Here is an 18,067-nt window from a genome sequence, read left to right as displayed (position 1 = left end):
GTTAAATTTTAAGTCAAACTTTAATGCATACCAGTGCGCAACGTTTTGACAATAGTTGCCTGTCACCCAGGTCCGGCCTTAGGGGTGTGCGACCTGTGCGCTTGCACAGGGCGCCTCACTCCTGGCCAGCTAGGGGGCGCTTCAGCAGAGAGCTGCTCTGCACATCTAGCTAGAAATAAAAGTTAGTTTTGCTGCCTGTCTGCCAGAGCGCCCCCCTCCTCCCCAGGCAGCACATCTAACTTCTATCTCTAGTTAGATGTGCAGATCAGCTCTCTGTCTGCCTAAAAGGGCCAGTGTCAGGGGCTGGTGTGTGTGAGGAGAGGGGCCTGGGCTGCAGCTGCCCAAGATCGCACACTCTGTGGCACTGTCTAATGATTTGCCTGTCCGATCTATGTACACTCTGTACAGGCAGTGAGACTGGGCAGCAGTAATACATATCCTGCAGCTACTTAGTGCCTGTACTGTAGTCATGTATTTTACTACTGCCAAGCAGTCTCAGTGCCTGTGCAGACTGTACATAAATTGGACAGGCAATAGCTAGGCTGCTCCTTATCAACCCTGACAGCTCCCAAGGACCCCAGCGCACTGGCTGCTACAAATGGATAGAAAGTCTTCAGAGAAACTTTATGTAGGGACAAGGAATCAGATAATGACCTGCTGCTCTGTCTGTAGCAGCCACCTCATCCCCTATGTCAGTCCTGCATTGCCTGATCTCACTGTGCCAGCAGCCTGCAGCAGAATATATCCCCAGAGATACCAGCTGCTGCATGTCACCAGCAGGGGATCACCTCATCTCCTCTGACTGCAGGTCACCCCCTCTGATCACCTGGTTATACAGCCCCAATAGTCTACCAAGTAAGTCATATATGTATATGTGTTTTTATTGTTGTGTTTAGTTGTGGTATTCTATCTATCTATCTATCTATCTCCTATCTATCTATCTCCTATTTATAATCGCACCACCCAAAAATGATCAATAATCAGTAAACACTTATGAGGACACTTACACAGCTCTGCTACAATAGTGTGTCAGCAATACAACATAGCCGGCATCCATAAGTGATAATGCGTCTACAGCTCCTGCGTCCATACCATCAATCCTCTGTTATTATATGACCACCCCTCCATGTTACTAGCATGTACTGTCCTCTATCTGTCTTGTTCTGGTGCCTGTCTCTTTTCCGCTGTCATAGATATTAGTGGGAGCTACAGAAAAAGCAAGACTATTTGGAATTCCATTCACCTCTGGCTACCGCTCATGGTTACGTTATGGGAAGCATATTGGTGTTTGGGCAGTGGACTGTAATAGTGGTATTACTGATTTATTATTGTGTGATCATGGTATTATGTCATGTTGCAGCGGTTTTATCTGTTCTGTGCGCTTTGTTCAGTAACAATATAGAGGTGATAGAAATGAGCAAATTTATAGTACTATATAGCCTAAAATCGGCCATGCTGCCGAAGTGCCCCTGCCGCCCTCCTCCCACAGTGGTTAGCTTCTCCTCTCGCCTGCGCACACCTCCATCCAATCAGTAAGGGGACGTGCTGTCCGGGTGAAGACATGCCATGGCCGGCACTCTGGTAAGAACTCTAGGCTGTGGCTGGGGGCTGTAGTTGTGTGGGAGGCTGGGGGTGGTAGTTGTGTGGGGAGCTGAGGGTGGTAGTTGTGTGAGGAGCTGTAGTTGGTAGTTGTGTGAGGAGCTGTAGTTGGTAGTTGTGTGAGGAGCTGAGGGTGGTAGTTGTGTGAGGGGCTGTAGTTGGTAGTTGTGTGAGGGGCTGTAGTTGGTAGTTGTGTGAGGGGCTGTAGTTGGTAGTTGTGTGAGGAGCTGTAGTTGGTAGTTGTGTGAGGGGCTGTAGTTGGTAGTTGTGTGAGGGGATGTAGTTGGTAGTTGTGTGAGGAGCTGAGGGTGGTAGTTGTGTGAGGAGCTGTAGTTGGTAGTTGTGTGAGGAGCTGAGGGTGGTAGTTGTGTGAGGAGCTGTAGTTGGTAGTTGTGTGAGGAGCTGTAGTTGGTAGTTGTGTGAGGAGCTGTAGTTGGTAGTTGTGTGAGGGGCTGTAGTTGGTAGTTGTGTGAGGGGCTGTAGTTGGTAGTTGTGTGAGGGGCTGTAGTTGGTAGTTGTGTGAGGGGCTGTAGTTGGTAGTTGTGTGAGGGGCTGTAGTTGGTAGTTGTGTGAGGAGCTGTAGTTGGTAGTTGTGTGAGGGGCTGTAGTTGGTAGTTGTGTGAGGGGCTGTAGTTGGTAGTTGTGTGAGGGGCTGTAGTTGGTAGTTGTGTGAGGGGCTGTAGTTGGTAGTTGTGTGAGGAGCTGTAGTTGGTAGTTGTGTGAGGAGCTGTAGTTGGTAGTTGTGTGAGGGGCTGTAGTTGGTAGTTGTGTGAGGAGCTGTAGTTGGTAGTTGTGTGAGGGGCTGTAGTTGGTAGTTGTGTGAGGAGCTGTAGTTGGTAGTTGTGTGAGGAGCTGTAGTTGGTAGTTGTGTGAGGGGCTGTAGTTGGTAGTTGTGTGAGGGGCTGTAGTTGGGTGGGGGGCTGGGGGGTAGTTGTGTAAATGGCAGAGAGGTAGCTGTGTGAATGGTGGAGGGGTAGGGTAGTTGTGTGTATAGCTGGGGGTAGTTGTGTGAATGGCTGGCAGGGGTGGGGGTGATGGGTGTTGTCTGGAGGGGTGGAAGGCTGAGGGAGCTTTATGTTACCTTAAGGGGGGGGGCACCGAAAAAAGGTTTCGCACAGGGCGCCATTTACCCTAAGGCCGGCCCTGCTGTCACCACTTTTTGTTGAAACGTTGAGCACTGGTGCACGTTAGAGTTTGACCACGTTCGATTTGTAATTGTTGTCTCTGCTATCTTCCTAGTGGACTGCCAATGCTGCACTATAGGGACATTTAGAATGAAGTAACCCTTCAATAAATTACTAAAGTCAACATCAAGTATCCTTTAAGTTGTATATAAGGATTCATGAAGAGGTTGCAAAGAACAAGTTCCCGTATCTAAGGACAGATAGTATATTGTTATATTTAAAATGACTGTTCTCTCAAATACTTAAAGCAAAAAAATTTAAGTGCTAGTAATTAAGTTTCAATTTAAACCCCTTTAAGTGGCTTGGATATATACTTGACATTGTGAAGTAGTAGAAACCCACTATACTGCCTTCTTTATGAACTATAGACTAAGAGGCATAACGTAAGGACCCATAACATTCTTATTCTTTCATCAGTGAGGCCATGTTCACACATCGTATGTTTTGTATAAATCACAGCCGTTGTTGCAATTTGCAACAATGGCCGTGATTGATGCAAAACATACGTTGTATTTGAATAAATGGAATCCCGTTCGGAGCGTATACACATAGCTTACACTCTGGTATGGATTCCAACAGGCTGCACAAATAACTGATATGTCAGTTTTGTGTGGCCGCTATTCATTGAATAGCGACCGCACAGACATCAGTTCACACAATGGAGAGTGCAGCTCCGGCCGCACTCTCGATTGTGTGAAATGTAAATTGGCATGCGAGCGCATCCGCATGTAGATCATCCGGTGATGCAGTACTGGCCAGGATGATCTTTACTAACACCGGCCATTCGGTGAGCCAGCCGGCCGGTGTCAGGGACGATCATCCCGGACGGTACTGCTACTTCAATGAATAGCGGCCGCAGAAAACTGACATGTCAGTTTTTTATGGGGCCGCTAGGCGATTTGCAATAACAGCCTTGATTACTACGCTACTTACATAGTGTGAACATAGCCTGAAGTTGTATTAGGACTTTAAAAAAAAAAAAATTTTATTGTGACAGCTCCAATTATTTAATTGCCTCGTATTTCCTTTGGGGTGGCCGCCATTTTGAAGCGAAATTACTACCATATTTGGATAATTACAGCTGAAAATAAAAAGCTGATTCTATATATGGATCTGTTTTATTGAATCTACAATAAAGAAAACTGTTAATTGGGACTTAGACATATATAAGGGGGTAGGGAACAGAAGGGGGCAGTTCCCTGAGGAAGATAACGAAACGTACATAGGGACGGCTCTTTCTGGTGTTCTGGCAGCATGGGTGAGTGCAATAGAACTAGATGATAATAGTAGCTGATTTTAGACCCCTTGTAAATTGAATGTAAGCATATGGGATATTAGGAGACTTCTTAGCTCTCGGATACACATATACCCCTGTGCAATATATCGAGGCAGAGTGCTAAAACAAAAGACATTATCATAACCGCACTTTCCATGATGATTTATATCTGCTGACACCAGTTTTTATATAATGTGTTTTTTAATTTTTTGTGGTCATTTTTATATTTTACTTGAACGAGACATAATATGTATTTGGTACCAATGTATACATAATAAAAATCATATGTATTTTTTATGAACTAAGCCCAGTGTTCGTTTGTATAAAATATAGTGTGGGTTGTTTTTATTGATAAGGTGACATCTGGTGGTGCAGGGTGGTACTGCAGCCTAGGGCCCTATTCCACCAACAGATCTGACGACAGATTATCTGCCAAAGATTTGAAGCCAAACCCAGGAACAGACTATAAACAGAGAACAGGTCATAATGGAAAGACTGGATTTCTCCTCTTTTCAAATCCACTCCTGGGTTTGGCTTCAAATCTTTGGCAGATAATCTGTTGTCAGATCTGTTGGTGGAATAGGGCCTTAAATTGTTAGATTACCCTGTTCCCCTTATCTCAAACCTTGTGTGTAATAATAAAGAAAACTGGAACTTTGTGCCTTTGTAACTTTAAAGTGACACTGTCACCCCCATATATCATTTTTCAATCATCATAGACATTTACAAGCCTCAATTAGCCCTCTGCATACCTTATTTTTTTTTTTTTTTCCTCACGCTGGTTGATGAGAAATTGTTACTTTGATGAGGCGCTTCTAGCGCCACTGGGCGGGGCTTAGTCCCTGAAGCGCCACATAGCCCCGCCCATTACAGCGCCGTTGACCCCGCCCCCTTGGGCTCTGTGTTTGAGGCCTCCCTGACGTGCGCGTCCACATCTCCCGCCGTCTTCCGCGTGCGGGATTGTCATGTGGCGCGCAGGCGCAGAAGGTGGCCGCCGGGTCACCCACAGCCGGGCTGTGTGTGCGATCGCACAGCCCGCCGATTACACCGGCCGCACCGTCCCTTGTTGCGTGGGACTCTCCGGATGCCTCGCTGCGGCTGTGAAACCCTCCTCACAGCCAGCAGCGAGGCGCAGACATAGAGCGCAGGCGCACTGCGGCGGTCCTTTTCGGCGCATGCGCAGTGCGCGGCGGACGCCGCGGTGCGCCTGCGCTCTATGTCTGCGCCTCGCTGCTGGCTGTGAGGAGGGTTTCACAGCCGCAGCGAGGCATCCGGAGAGTCCCACGCAACAAGGGACGGTGCGGCCGGTGTAATCGGCGGGCTGTGCGATCGCACGCACAGCCCGGCTGTGGGTGACCCGGCGGCCACCTTCTGCGCCTGCGCGCCACATGACAATCCCGCACGCGGAAGACGGCGGGAGATGTGGACGCGCACGTCAGGGAGGCCTCAAACACAGAGCCCAAGGGGGCGGGGTCAACGGCGCTGTAATGGGCGGGGCTATGTGGCGCTTCAGGGACTAAGCCCCGCCCAGTGGCGCTAGAAGCGCCTCATCAAAGTAACAATTTCTCATCAACCAGCGTGAGGAAAAAAAAAAATAAATAAGGTATGCAGAGGGCTAATTGAGGCTTGTAAATGTCTATGATGATTGAAAAATGATATATGGGGGTGACAGTGTCACTTTAACAGATGACATGTGACAACAGGATGTAGGCTATTGTGCAAATCAAGAAAGAAAAGGTCATCTCACCCTCTCCTTGGTGCACGGATCTTAGGCAACACCTCCTAATTTTATAGAAGTACTTTCAACATGCCTAATCCTTTGTTTCCACAGAAGACAGTCATGAAGTCATCCACACATTAGATGGGTGGCCACGGCCAATCCTGAAAAAAAGATGCAGATTTTGGTTACACTTGGTCCTCTTTAGCACTAGAGATTATTAAAGATCTCTAACACTGTACAATGACCCCGTCGCTTGGCTCATAATTAACGGTGCCTCATCCAGTTGGTTTTCCCTAAGTAGGGGCACCTGTCAGGGCTGTCCACTCTCCCCCCTCCTGTTTGCACTGTATATTGAGCCTTTTTCAGCATGGGCACGGCAGCATTCAGTTTTTAAGGGTTTTGGTTTGAATGTGAAGGTAATAAGATCCTACTTTACGCGGATGATATCCTGATGTTTGTTACGGAACCAGAGAGGTCTATACCAGGGATAATAACCACCCTAGAGAGATTTGGAGCCCTTTCAGGCCTGGAAATAACTGGGGTAAATCATGGTTACTCCCACTAGATGAGGAGATTGCTAACCCCATAGGTGACCTGCGTATTGTTAAGAACACAGAATCACTGGAATATTTGGGGATTATAATAACTGTAAACGGAGAGAGTTTTATACTACGAAACCTATCTCCTTTTCTACAAAATTTGAAAAAGCAAATAGAGATTTGGAAAAAACTACCTATCTCCATGGCTGACCGCTTGGCTATAATTAAGATGGTGATTTTGCCACAGTTGTTGTTTGTGTTTGGTGCATCCCCCATCTGGATTAGCGACAAGTGGATAAAGAAAATAGAAGTTTTATGGGGGGGGGGGGGGAGCTGTACGTACATGTACGTATTAAATATGAGAAGTTTAGTATTCACTGAAAAAGGGGAGGCTACTCTTTGCCTAATATTAGGGTCTACTTTTTGGCGGCACAGTTAGACACGGGTCAAAGGGGTAGTGACCCATTAAAGATATCCTTTTTTCCCAAAATATAAGACACAAAATATATTTGAGTTGTTGGAATCTGAAAGGTTGAATGGAAGTTCCACTAATGATTGTACAATGGGGTGGTTATATGTTTGTGTCAGGAATGCACTTAAGGTTAAATGCAAGGTAAAAGGGTACTTAGCATGCCCTCTGTTCTGGGATAATGGGTATCTTCCTGAATCTGGGAAAATTCAGAATAAATCATTAAATCATTAAATCAATAAATCAGGGTAAAATTTGTGCATTTAATGATATTATGGAGGAATTTCAGCTGCATAATAAAAGGGATTAGGGGTTATGAGGAAAGGTTTGTCAGCTATTTATAGATGTATTATGTCGGATGAAGCTATGGAGATAGGTAGAGTGTGCCGTTCCAGATGGGAAACAACCTGGGATGTGGTCTCTGATGAGGGTTGGGATAGTGTTATTGGTAACATGAATAGTGTAGCGTTAAGTGAAGAACATAAATTAACTCAGTTTAGGATCTTCTTCTCTCTGGATGTATAAGATGAAGCTAAGGGAAACATCTGTGTCCTCCATGTGCTAGCACAGGCAGGCTTAGAGCATATGTTTTGGGCATGTCCAGAGATACAGATCTTCTTGGGGGAAGTCTTGCAGTCGCTGGTTGTGAAGATTAGCAGTGACTTCCCTTTGACCCCTTACGTTGCAATTCTAGGTGAAACTCCCACCTCTTTAGGTCGTGATGATAGTATGTTAGTAATAAGAAGTCTATTTCATGCAAGACTGACCATTTTGAGAAACTGGGTGGATACTTCTGTAAGGGAATTGTGTAATGTAGTTTCTCAAATAAAGAGATACGATCATATTTGGTATGACAGAAAGGGGAAGAAAGGAGAGGTGGCATTTCAGCGCCTTTGGCAAAAATGGTAGAGGTAATCTTTGGTTGCATAATTTTTTTAATTTTTATTTTTTTCCCCTCTTGAGCCGGGTAGGGTGGGTGGGCAGGAGGTTTAGATGCGATATGGATTAAGGGTGACATCAGGGTTATGCGCTTTGTGCTATTGATATAATATCATGATGGACAATTACGATAATAAAGATAATTAACCCCTTAATGACGGAGCCAATTTTCATTTTTGCGTTTTTGTTTTTTCCTCTTCGTGTTTAAAAGGCCATAGCACTTGTTTTTTTTGCCCCTCCAGACCTTCATGAGCCCTTATTTTTTGCGCCACTAATTTTACTTTGCAATGGCAGGCTTAATTTTTGCATAAAATATACTGCCAAACCAGAAAAAAAATTACATGAGCGGTAATATTGAAACGAAAACAAAAAAAAAACAACACAATTCTTTTTATTTGGGGGGGAGGGGGGGGGGGGCTTGGTTTTTTTTGCCGTTCATACTATGTAAAAACTAACATTTTATATATATTCCTCAAGTCAATTTGATTAAAATGATATGCAACTTGCATAACTTTTTTATTATTTGGTGGCTTTTATAAAAAATAAAACCTTTTAACAGAAAATAAATGTTCCTTAAAATCGCTCTACTTATGATCTGTACTTTCAGGAATGGGCTAAGTTAATAGTTCGGGAGATTACGCACGCGGCGATTCCAAACATGTCTATTTATTTATTTATTTTTATTATTAGGGGAGGGTTTTTTAATAATAGAAACACTTTTTTTTTTAACTACACAGTAATTAGAAGTCCAGATCAACAGAATATCAAGCTGGGATCAACATTATTCTGATGCTGAGTTCCAGGGCGGTAAGATATAGGGATCTCCCCTCCCCGATCACATTGTGCAGGGGGTGTGTGTGTGGGGGGGGGGGGAATAAGGGCCAGGCCAGTCGGGGGTGAAACGGGAAACGGTGCTCTGAGGGTAGTAGTCCCACACACAGTCCACCAAACCACATAATTTATATATCTAATAGATGTAGGTTTAACAAGGTAGGAAAATTACCTTTATCCTCTGCACCCCGTGTGCTATAGGGACAAAACAGCAGGTTAGATGCTTCCCTTTAATGGCTGGGATTGGAGCTTGGTACAATCTTAATTATTATTAGAAATGAGCAAGTAGTAATATACTCAGAAGCTCAAAATTCAATTAGAACAGAACGCAATGTTTGACTACTCGATCAAATATGGAACCCCATTAAAGTCAATAGGAGATAAATGCATGATTCTTGGGGAGTTCCAAGTGGTGGAATTTAGGTTTCCAAGTCCACCTTAGAAAATGATGCAAACACCTCTGGAATGCAACTTGGAGAGCAGGGGAAGCATGTCTGGGTGCATCTAATACGCCAAATTCGCAGTATTACGCCACTATCACAGCCTCTTAACTATACACTCCAAACACATTATAACCTCTATGTAAAATTTTAAAAAAAGGAAACATTCCTTCCTTTACATTGCCATAGACAGAAAGCCAAATTTTAAGCATAAAAAACATTTTCCTGCACCCCTTTAAATCACATTGCCAACCACAGATGGCATAGGCAAGGGGGGTCATTGTGTGTGTGTGTGTGTGTGTGTGTGTGTGTGTGTGGTCAGACACGTTCTACACATAAATGGGTGTGGGTCCTTAAAGCCCTTGAGTGGGGAGTAGGAAGTCCTTTAAAAGCCCTCGTTAAACGATTATCGGGCCGTGGAATAGGCCCAGTAAACTAGCGCTGATCTAGCAGATCGGCGCTCGTTTACATTATAGATCGGGCCCCCATCGGCCCGTGGAATAGGACCCTAATAGAGCGATATAGGGACAGAGAGGAGAGAAAAGGGTAGGAGGGCTGGTTGTGGGTGATTTTTTTTTGTTGTAGCTGCCAACCAAGTGTATTATTAACTCACTGAGCACTGGGCACTGTAAACTCCTATTGAGTTATATCAATTTACTGGGATCAGTGAATAGAGCGTGCCTCTTGCATAATCAGTGCTCACACTTCACTTCTACTGTGATAACCCCTTGAAGACCAAGGTGCAGCGTGTCACTAACCCCTTAAACGGATCGCCGGAGGCCTCTCACCTTCCTCTGTGCGGTTTGATCGGCGCTCTGCTGGTTAAGTCTGCCACAGGCAGGCTTAATCAGCAGAGCGCCTATCACACTGATCAATGCTATGCCTATGGCATAGCAATGATCAGTGTGAATAATCTAAGTGTTGAATGTAAAAGTCCCACAGGGGGACCTAAAATGTGTAAAAAAAAAAAAAAGTAAAAATGTCTTTATAAATACCCCAAAGCCCCTCCCCCAATAAAAGTTTAAATCACCCCCCTTTCCCATTATACAAATAAACCATAGCATAGCATGGGGGAGTCCTGATCTGTAGTTTACTGCAGCTGCCCCCTTTTCCTGTAGTTCCCAGTTCCATCATCTCATGTGCTGATTGCAGGTGCAGGACCGTATACCATACAGCACTCTCACCACTGTATACCATACAGCACCCCAGCACTGTATACCATACAGCACCCCGGCACTGTATACCATACAGCACTCTCAGCACTGTATACCATACAGCACCCCGGCACTGTATACCATACAGCACTCTGAGCACTGTATACCATACAGCACCCCGGCACTGTATACCATACAGCTACCCGGCACTGTATACCATACAGCACCCCCAGCACTGTATACCATACAGCACTCTCACCACTGTATACCATACAGCACCCCAGCACTGTATACCATACAGCACCCCGGCACTGTATACCATACAGCACTCTCAGCACTGTATACCATACAGCACCCCAGCACTGTATACCATACAGCACCCCGGCACTGTATACCATACAGCACTCTCAGCACTGTATACCATACAGCACCCCGGCACTGTATACCATACAGCACCCCGGCACTGTATACCATACAGCACTCTCAGCACTGTATACCATACAGCACCCCGGCACTGTATACCATACAGCACTCTCAGCACTGTATACCATACAGCACCCCAACACTGTATACCATACAGCACCCCGGCACTGTATACCATACAGCACCCCAACACTGTATACCATACAGCACCCCGGCACTGTATACCATACAGCACTCTCAGCACTGTATACCATACAGCACCCCGGCACTGTATACCATACAGCACTCTCAGCACTGTATACCATACAGCACTCTCAGCACTGTATACCATACAGCACTCTCAGCACTGTATACCATACAGCACTCTCAGCACTGTATACCATACAGCACCCCAACACTGTATACCATACAGCACCCCGGCACTGTATACCATACAGCACTCTCAGCACTGTATACCATACAGCACTCTCAGCACTGTATACCATACAGCACTCTCAGCACTGTATACCATACAGCACCCCAACACTGTATACCATACAGCACCCCGGCACTGTATACCATACAGCACCCCCAGCACTGTATACCACACAGCACTCTCAGCACTGTATACCATACAGCACCCCCAGCACTGTATACCATATAGCACTCTCAGCACTGTATACCATACAGCACTCTCAGCACTGTATACCACACAGCACCCCCGGATATGTATACCATACAGCACTCTCAGCACTGTATACCATACAGCACCCACAGCACTGTATACCATACAGCACCCACAGCACTGTATACCATACAGCACCCACAGCACTGTATACCATACAGCACTCCCAGCACTGTATACCATACAGCACTCTCAGCACTGTATACCATACAGCACCCCGGCACTGTATACCATACAGTTCCCCCAGCACTGTATACCACACAGCACTCTCAGCACTGTATACCATACAGCACCCCAGCACTGTATACCATACAGCACCCCCAGCACTGTATACCATACAGCACTCTCAGCACTGTATACCATACAGCACTCTCAGCACTGTATACCATACAGCACCCCAGCACTGTATACCATACAGCACCCCCAGCACTGTATACCATACAGCACTCTCAGCACTGTATACCACACAGCACTCTCAGCACTGTATACCATACAGCACCCCCGTCACTGTATACCATACAGCACCCCAGCACTGTATACCATACAGCACCCCAGCACTGTATACCATACAGAACCCCAGCACTATATACCATACAGCAACCCCAGCACTGTATACTTTACAGCACCCCCAGCACTATATACCATACAGCACCCCCAGCACTGTATACCTTACAGCACCCCCGGATATGTATACCAAATAGCCCCCCAGCACTATATACCATACAGCACCCCCAGCACTGTATACCGTACAGCACCCCCAGCACTGTATACCATACGGCACTCTCAGCACTGTATACCATACAGCACCCCGGCACTGTATACCATACAGCACCCCCAGCACTGTATACCATACAGCACTCTCAGCACTGTATACCATACAGCACCCCGGCACTGTATACCATACAGCACCCCCAGCACTGTATACCATACAGCACCCCAGCATTGTATACCATACAGCACCCCGACACTGTATACCATATAGCACCCCCAGCACTGTATACCACACAGCACTCTCAGCACTGTATACCATACAGCACCCCCAGCACTGTATACCATACAGCACCCCCAGCACTATATACCATACAGCACCCCCAGCACTGTATACCATATAGCACCCCCGTCACTGTATACCATACAGCACCCCAGCACTGTATACCATACAGCACCCCAGCACTGTATACCATACAGCACCCCCAGCACTGTATACCATACAGAACCCCAGCACTATATACCATACAGCAACCCCAGCCCTGTATACCTTACAGCACCCCCAGCACTGTATACCTTACAGCACCCCTGGATATGTATACCATACAGCACCCCCAGCACTGTATACCATACAGCACCCCCGGCTATGTATACCGTAAAGCCCCCGCAGCATTGTATACCATACAGCACCGCCAGCACTGTATACCATACAGCTCCCCCAGCATTGTATACCATATAGCACCCCCAGCACGGTATACCATAAAGCACCCCCAGCCAGGGCCGCTTTAACCAGAGGGCACATGGTGCACGTGCACCGGGCCCACTGTTTAAAGGGGCCCCCCGAGCAGGAAGTGAAGAGGAACGCGAGGACCTAGGTGAGTAAGTGTTTTTTTTTTAATGCTATATGGGAGGGGGAGCTATATACTATTGGGGAGCACAGGGGGCTATATACTATGGGGGTGCACAGGGGAGCTATATACTATGGGGGAGGACAGCGGGCTATATACTATGTGGGAGCACAGGGGGGCTATATACTTTTGGGGAGCACAGGGGGCTATATACTATGGGGGAGCACATGGGGCATTATACTATGGGGGAGCACAGGGGGCTATATACTTTGGGGGGGCACAGGGGGCTATATACTATGGGGAGGACAGGGGGCTATATACTATGGGGGAGCACAGGGGGCTATATACTATGGGGGAGCACAGGGGGCTATATATTACTGGGGAGCACAGGGGGCTAAATACTATGGGGGGGCACAGGGGGCTATATACTACTGGGGAGCACAGGGGAGCTATATACTATGGGGAGCACAGGGGACTATATACTATGGGGAGCACAGGGGACTATATACTATGGGGAGCACAGGGGGCTATATACTATGGGGGAGCACAGGGGGCTATATACTATGGGGGAGCACAGGGAGCTATATACTATGGGGGTGCACAGGGGGCTATATACTATGGGGGAGCACAGGGAGCTATATACTATGGGGAGCACAGGGGAGCTATATAATATGGGGGAGCACAGGGGGCTATATACTATGGGGGAGCACAGGGGAGCTATATACTATGGGGGAGCACAGGGGAGCTATATACTATGGGGGAGCACAGGGGAGCTATACACTATGGGGGAGCACAGGGGAGCTATATACTATGGGGGAGCACAGGGGGCTATATACTACTGGGGAGCACAGGGGAGCTATATACTACTGGGGAGCACAGGGGAGCTATATGCTATGGGGGAGCACAGGGGGCTATATACTACTGGGGAGCACAGGGGGCTATATACTATGGGGGAGCACAGGGGGCTATATACTACTGGGGAGCACAGGGGGCTATATACTACTGGGGAGCACAGAGAAGCTATATACTATTGGGGAACACAGGGGAGCTATATACTATGGGGGAGCACAGGGGGCTATATACTACTGGGGAGCACAGGGGGCTATATACTACTGGGGAGCACAGAGGAGCTATATACTATGGGGGAGCACAGGGGGCTATATACTACTGGGGAGCACAGGGGGCTATATACTACTGGGGAGCACAGAGGAGCCATATACTATGGGGGAGCACAGGGGAGCTATATACTATGGGGGAGCACAGGGGAGCTATATACTACTGGGGAGCACAGGGGGCTATATACTACTTGGGAGCACAGAGGAGCTATATACTATGGGGGAGCATAGGGGGCTATATACTATGGGGGAGCACAGGGGGCTATATACTACTGGGGAGCACAGGGGGCTATATACTACTGGGGAGCACAGGGGGCTATATACTATGGGGGAGCACAGGGGGCTATATACTACTGGGGAGCACAGGGGGCTATATACTACTGTGGAGCACAGAGGAGCTATATACTATGGGGGAGCACAGGGGAGCTATATACTATGGGGGAGCACAGGGGGCTATATACTACTGGGGAGCACAGAGGAGCTATATACTATGGGGGAGCACAGGGGGCTATATACTATGGGGGAGCACAGGGGGCTATATACTACTGGGGAGCATAGGGGGCTATATACTACTGGGGAGCACAGGGAGCTATATAGAATGGGGGAGCACAGGGGGCTATATACTATGGGGGAGCACAGGGGAGCTATATACTATGGGGGAGCACAGGGGAGCTATATACTATGGGGGAGCACAGGGGAGCTATATACTATGGGGGAGCACAGGGGAGCTATATACTATCGGGGAGCACAGGGAGCTATATACTATGGGGGAGCTATATACTATGGGGGAGTACAGGGGAGCTATATACTATGGGGGAGCACAGGGGGGCTATATACTATGGGGGAGCACAGGGGGCTATATACTGTGGGGGAGCACAGGGGAGCTATATACTATTGGGGAGCACAGGGGGCTATATACTATTGGGGAGCACAGGGGAGCTATATACTATTGGGGAGCACAGGGAGTTATATACTATTGGGGAGCACAGGGGTCTATATACTATTGGGGAGCACAGGGGTCTATATACTATGGGGGAGAGCACAGGGGGGCTATATATTATGGAGAGCACAGGTGGGCTATATACTATTGGGGAGAGCACAGGTGGGCTATATACTATTAGGGGAAGAACAGGGGGGCTATATACTATTGGGGGAGAGCACAGGGGGGCTATATACTATTGTGGGAGAGCATAGGGGTCTATATACTATTGGAGAGCACAGGGGGCTATATACTATTGGGGGAGAGCACAGGGGGGCTATATACTATTGTGGGACAGCACAGGGGGGCTATATACTATTGTGGGAGAGCACAGGGGGGCTATATACTACTGGGGAGAGTGCACAGGAGGGCTATATACTAATGGGGGAGGGCACAGGAGGGCTGTATATAACTGGAGGAGCACATGAGGGGCTATATACTAATGGGGGAGCGCACAGGAGGGCTGTATATAACTGGAGGAGCACATGAGGGGCTATATACTACAGGGACACCTTAAAACTATGGAGGCACAGAGGGGTGTAACAATGTAGGGGTACAGAGGGGTGTAACTACTGTATAGGGGTACAAGGGACCTAACTACTGTATGTGTTGGAGCCTTAAATATTTTTCTGGCAGATTCTGGAGAGAAGATTCACAGCCAGGAGAAGACTTCAAGGTGGCCCAGGCTGGATGGAGAGAAAAAGAAAAGGTGTCAGACTCTGATCGGAGAAGACGCCCCCGGTGAGTCACTGGATGTAACTGCACTCTGTTATAGGGTTGTAGTGCAACGCCCTGGCTTCTAGGGGCCACTCCGCTATACAGATGTTGTGAGGGTGCAGGAATCGGGGCAGCTGTAGGAAGTAGTGGTCACGGTTTAGGCACGAGGGTGCTACAGCTGGAAGCCAGGCTCCTGACCATGCGGGAATACTGGGCATGCGATTCTTTGTTGTCCTTAGTCAGGGCACCAATGATCACACCAATGCCAAGGTTCAGAAACAACGGTAGTTGTGTATTTATTGTAACGGTGGTAACTAGTAGTAACAGTCTCTCCGGATGCAACCGGGAATAAGGCAATCTTGAATAAAGCAGAATAATGGGTGATGCTGCAATAGGCTGTGAGATTAGCGTGCTGAATAATGGGAGTAGTAGTGATACTGAAGTTGAGATGCTGGGTGGAATGTGACTTGACTTGAATACTTGCTGTTGATGATTTGAGAAGATGATGATGAGAGGAGCTGAAGAATGACTGAAGAATCGACACCCAGATGAGGATCTTGAGACTTGAGACAGGAACACAGCCAGTGGACTGGAGCAGCAGAGCACAACGCAGGCCTCTCTCTTTTACAGGAAGAGAGAGGACTAACAGACAACCTATCCCCTTGATGGTAGGGAATAGACTGAGGTAGCACAGGAAGTCACATGGTAACCCAGCCAAAAGCTTGATGACCATTGGTGTTACCATGGAAACAGGGCACAGTCACGTGACATCCAGCCATTGCATCATCACACCATTAGGCATATACAGAGGAATATACATGAGAAGTACCATCCTTGAACACTAGGAGGCGACATAATACCTTTAGACACTGATACCTGAATACACATGCAATAAATGACAGGAATGGCAGACCTGAATACTGCAGGGGTGACACAATACACGCAGTTTGCAGTGGACCATAGCTTTCCGGAACAGAACTGTTTATACTAGAAATACGAGCATGAGAATGGCTGTTCCGGGACACTGCAGTAGTGTTAGGGGTCATGATGTGGCGGTATTATGTAATGGTATCATTGGTGATATCTTTCTGTTTTGTTTAGTGCAGTTTTTATGTAATATGTAATCACTGTATGGTGGAAATAGTGTTATAAGGTAACTACTGTATGTATTGGGGCTCTTGATACAGTGTGGGGGCAAATTCAGTACATTATACAATGTGCCAAAAGGGAAGGGGGGGGGGGGCACCCTTGAGGGCTGTGCACTGGGCCCACCAATGTATTAAAACGGCCCTGCCCCCAGCACTGTATACCATACAGCAACCCCGTCATTGTATACCATACAGCACCCCAGCACTGTATACCATACAGCACCCTCAGCACTGTATACCATACTGCACCCCCAGCACTGTATACGATACAGCACCCCAGCACTGTATACCATACAGCACCCCCAGCACTGTATACCATACAGAACCCCAGCACTATATACCATACAGCACCCCAGCATTGTATACCATACAGCACCCCAGCATTGTATACCATACAGCACCCCCAGCACTGTATACCATGCAGCACCCCAGGCACTGTATACCATGCAGCACCCCAGGCACTGTATACCATGCAGCACCCCAGGCACTGTATACCATACAGCACCCCCAGCACTGTATACCATACAGCACCCCCAGCACTGTATACCATACAGAACCCCAGCACTGTATACCATACAGCACTCCCAGCACTGTATACCATACAGCACCCCAGCACTGTATACCATACAGCACCTCCAGCACTGTATACCATACACTGCATAGAGTTGTAGTACCACAAGGCCCAGCATGCAAATGGATAAAGACCGCTTGAACTAACCTGCTATTACAGAAGTCCAGATATCTAGAAGTCCAGTCTTGAAGACTTGCTGCATGGACCACTTGGAGCAAGTACTACTTACAGAGAGGATATCCGCAATGGGCATATGGTGCAAACTTTTGGATATTGATATCATCATAGTGCCTAATAGTTCAGTGATCCCCTAAGGCTTGCTGAGGCTTGTAGTTCGATTTCTGTATGAGTGTGGCAGGGTACACAGTATTAATTACAGATATAAGATAGACAGACCAGAGGGATCCAACGATAGATACTGTAGCTAGCTAGCTAGATAGATAGAAGATTCTAAGGTATTGTAAGTAGGTGATCCACCTTCTCTATCTCACACTCGTGGTCAGACAGTGCACTTAGGGAGCACCGTGCAATATACTTCATGGGGGGGGGGGGGACACGCCACACTGAATCTTTGCCCCAGGTGCAGGAAATGGTAGCTACGCCTCTGCTGGAGGCGACAACCCTTCTTTACAATGAGAACAGTGAATCTGTCCCCTTCCCTCCGTCTATCCCCTCCTTGGTTGAACTTGATGGACATGTGTCTTTTTTCAACCATGCTAACTCTATGTTTTATAAAATGTTTG

At 47.3% G+C, this 18,067-nt stretch overlaps 1 protein-coding gene across 3 annotated transcripts in view; it reads right to left on the bottom strand.

The window, feature by feature from the left end:
• LOC138772265 (NXPE family member 4-like) overlaps positions 1–18,067 on the bottom strand; it is a 97,499-nt gene that overhangs the window by 32,775 nt on the left and 46,657 nt on the right. Inside the window, exons 2-3 of one of the 3 annotated variants that reach the window (XM_069952551.1) lie at positions 17,472–17,665; positions 5,807–5,940 (exon numbers count right to left, since the gene is read on the bottom strand). The gene's annotated coding sequence lies outside the window, so the exon portion shown is untranslated. Of the gene's footprint in view, positions 1–5,806; positions 5,941–17,471; positions 17,723–18,067 lie in introns of those variants that run through there. The other 2 variants (XM_069952550.1, XM_069952549.1) reach the window with 2 other exon arrangements.

The sequence above is a fragment of the Dendropsophus ebraccatus genome, chromosome 14 (genome assembly GCF_027789765.1).
Source record: "Dendropsophus ebraccatus isolate aDenEbr1 chromosome 14, aDenEbr1.pat, whole genome shotgun sequence".
Taxonomy (NCBI): domain Eukaryota; kingdom Metazoa; phylum Chordata; class Amphibia; order Anura; family Hylidae; genus Dendropsophus; species Dendropsophus ebraccatus.
Note: the sequence above shows the minus strand (reverse complement) of the source record. Positions and strands in the feature narration are given on the sequence as shown.